This window comes from Macrotis lagotis, chromosome 4 (genome assembly GCF_037893015.1).
Source record: "Macrotis lagotis isolate mMagLag1 chromosome 4, bilby.v1.9.chrom.fasta, whole genome shotgun sequence".
Taxonomy (NCBI): Eukaryota; Metazoa; Chordata; class Mammalia; order Peramelemorphia; family Peramelidae; genus Macrotis; species Macrotis lagotis.
The window spans coordinates 167306765-167310554 of NC_133661.1; the positions used below are offsets into that span (position 1 = coordinate 167306765).

General features: G+C 39.3%; 1 pseudogene; it reads right to left on the reverse strand.

Moving 5' to 3' along the window:
• Positions 1–1934: 1934 nt before the first annotated feature.
• Positions 1935–2433, reverse strand: LOC141521744 (H/ACA ribonucleoprotein complex subunit 2 pseudogene; annotated as a pseudogene).
• Positions 2434–3790: the final 1357 nt, after the last annotated feature.

Sequence of the window (3790 nt, forward strand, 5' to 3'; positions counted from 1 at the left end):
TCAATGGGTTCATGCCCTGCGGGCTCCTGCTTACCAACTCCATCTGCTTCTGTTTCCTGGATCTGGCCTGCTGCGGCCACACTACTCACTGTGTGCCCTGAGAGCTGGGCTTCATGGGCTCGCTCTGGCAGAGATCGCCCCCACTGTTCCTCCAAGTTGTGCATGATGCTCCCCAGGGTGTAGGTTAGGAAACTGCACCCACTGCTGTGAGCCACAGCTCCCAATGCCCTGAAGCTGCTTCTGGGAGACTGAAGTTCCTTTGCTTTGGCCAGCCACCCCTCTGGTGGACCAACCCTCTGACCCTGTGGAGCCAAGCCTTTCTGCTCTTTTCCAGGTTACCTTGGGTTGGAGAATGGCCTCACTGGATCCCTTTGTGGGTTCTGTCTCTCAAAAATGCATTTAGAGTCCTTAGTTTATAAGTTTTGCTCCAGAGCAACTGAGAGAAGGTCCTCTCTTGTCCCCATTTGGCTCAGCCCCCTATGCCAATAAATTTGATACTCTTAAGTGATATGGATAAATACTTACAAAAATGTAAGTTGCCCAGATTAAATGAAGAGGAGATTAAATACCTAAATAACCTTGTCTTGGAAAAAGAATTTCCACAAGCCATCATTGAACTCCATAAGAAAAAAACCTCCAGGGCCTGATGGATTCACAAGTGAATTCTACCAAACATTTAAAGAACAATTGATTCCAATTCTATATAAACTTTTTGGAAAAATAGGGAAAGATGGAACTCTGCCTCTTTCTATGAAACCACTATGGTGCTGTTACCTAAACCAGGAAGAGTTAAAACAGAGAAAGAAAATTATAGTCCTATCTCCCTGATGAATATAGATGCAAAATTCTTAAATAAAATCTTAGCAAAATTACAACAAGTTATTACTAGGATAATACATTATGATCAAGTAGGATTTATACCAGGAATGCAGGGTTGGTTCAATATTAGGAAAACTGTTAGTATACTCATTTATATCAACAACAAACCTATCAGAAATTATATGATCATATCAATAGATTCTGAAAAAAGGTTTTGACAAAATATAGCATCCTTTCCTACTAAAAACACTAGAGAGTGTAGGAATAAATGGACTGTTCCTTAGAATAATTAGCAGTATCTATTTGAAAACACCACCAAGCGTTATATTCAATGGGGAGAGACTAGAGGCATTCCCAGTAAGATCAGGGGTGAAACAAGGGTGCCCATTATTGCCACTACTATTCAATATCGTTTTAGAAATGTTAGCTTCAGCAATTAGAGAAGAAAAAGAAATTCGAGGAATTAGAATTGGGAAGGAAGAGACAAAACTCTCACTCTTTGCAGATGACTTGATGGTCTACCTAGAGAATCCTAAAAAAAATCATCCAGAAAACTACTGGAAACAATTAGCAATTTTAGTAAAGTTGCAGGTTATAAAAATAAACCCTCATAAATCCTCAACTTTTCTATATATGTCTAGCAAGATACAGCAGGAAGAGCTAGAAAGAGAAATCCCATTCAGAGTAACCTCAGACAATATAAAATACCTGGGAGTCTATTTGCTAAGACAGACCCAGAAACTTTTTGAAAATAAGTATAAAACACTTCTCACACAAATTAAATCAGATTTAAATAACTGGGCAAATACCAACTGCTCATGGATAGGTAGAGCTAATATAATAAAAATGACAATTCTTTTTTTTTTATTTAACAAAGCTTTATTTTACTGCTTAGTAGCGTACTAGCCTTGAAAACCATGATATTACTGGCCAAAGTTTTAGGAAATTACTGTTTGAGTTAAGAAAAAACAAACAACTCTAGGAATGCTGTGGGGAAGATCATGGAGGGCCACCTGTCTCTTGGAGGCACAATGAAGCAGTTTGCTTATACTACTGTCTTTTTTGCAGTTGAAGAAGGGTCTCCTAAATAATCATGAATATCACACCACTTTTCTTTACAAGGGGACCGGAAGAGACTCTACTTACACTAGGCAGTCATCATATGTTGCTTGGTAGTCCTCGTGTGGCTTAATCATGATCACACAAGTTAGTCGCTTAGAGCCAGTAGCTGCTCCCAGATCCGTTTTTGAGGGAACGTAGGCATAAGGCATATTCAGATCTTCACACATAATAGGGAGATGGCAGTATACCCCAATGGGTAGTATGTCTCCAGCCAAAACCATAATACCCTTTTCTCCTTTGTTGAGGAATTTCTGAACTTCCTTCATGCCTCGCTGGATCTGCTTCTGCTTCACGGCTTTCTTGATGCACTTGTACAGCTTCTAGTCAGGCAGCGGGAGGCCAGAGGCTGTGTGATGGGGTTCAGGTTCGACAACATCTCTTCGTACGTGCGCTGGGGAGCCCCAGAACTCTCAGGTGCCGCTTCCGAATCCTCCACTTCCCTTTTAACTTTGGTCATATCGGCGGCACCGACAGCTACCGAATGTGCAGGCTTCGGAGCGGGCCAAGGCGGAAGCTAAAAATGACAATTCTACCAAAACTAAACTACCTGTTTAGTGCCCTACCAATCAAAATTCCAAAAAATTACTTTAATGAATTAGAAAAAAGTGTAAATAAATTCATATGGAGAAATAAAAAGTCAAGAATTTCCTGGAACTTAATGAAAAAAAGTTCAAAAGAAGGGGGCTTAGCCCTACCTGATCTAAAATTATATTATAAAGCATCAGTCATCAAAACTGTTTGGTATTGGCTAAGAAATAGAGTGGTGGACCAGTGGAATAGACTAGGGTGGAAAAGCAGGAGACAATTATAGTTACCTGCTGTTTGATAAACCCAAAGAGTCCAGCTTTTGGGATTAAAAAACTCTCTCTTTGATAAAAACTGCTGGGAAAATGGGAAGTTAGTATGGAAAAAAAACTTAGATTAGACCAATGCCTAACACCCTTTACCAAATTAAAATCCAAATGGTTACAGGATTTAGACATAAAAAACAGTACTATAAGTAAATTAGAAGGTCTATGGAAAGGGAAGCAGTTTATGACTAAGGAAGAGTTGGAGAACATCACCAAAAACCAACTAGATCATTTTGATTGCATTAAATTAAAAAGCTTTTGCACAGATAAAAACCACTGTAACCAAGATCAAAAGAAATGTAGTAAATTGCGAAACAATCTTTACAGCTAATGATTCTGACAAAGGACTCATTTCTAAAATACACAGAGAACTGAGTCATTTTTAAAACAAAAAAGCCATTCCCCAATTGACAAATGGTCAAAGGCAATTTACAGATGAGGAGATCAAAGTAATCCATAGTCACATGAAAAATTGCCCTAAATTAATACTCATTAGAGAAATGAAAATTAAAGCTTCTCTGAAGTACCACCTTACACCTCTCAGAGTGGCCAATATGACCAGAAAGGATAATGATCATTGTTGGAAGGGTTGTGGGAAATCTGGGACACTATTACATTGTTGGTGTACTCATCCACCCTTTCTGGAGAGAAATTTGGAACTACGCCCAAAGGGCAAGAAAAATGAGCATACCCTTTGACCCAGAAATGCCACTACTGGGTCTATACCCTGAAGAGATGATGAAAAAGGGTAAAAACATCACTTGTACAAAAATATTTATAGCAGCTCTGTCTGTGGTGGCAAAGAATTGGAAATAAAATGTCCTTCAATTGGGGAATGGCTTGGCACAACTGTGGTATCTATATCTATCTATCTATCTATCTATCTGTCTGTCTGTCTGTCTGTCTGTCTGTCTATATGCGTGTGTGTGTGTGTGTGTGTGTCATGGAACACTGTTGTTCTATTAGAAACCAGGAGGGACAGAATTTCAGGGAAGCCT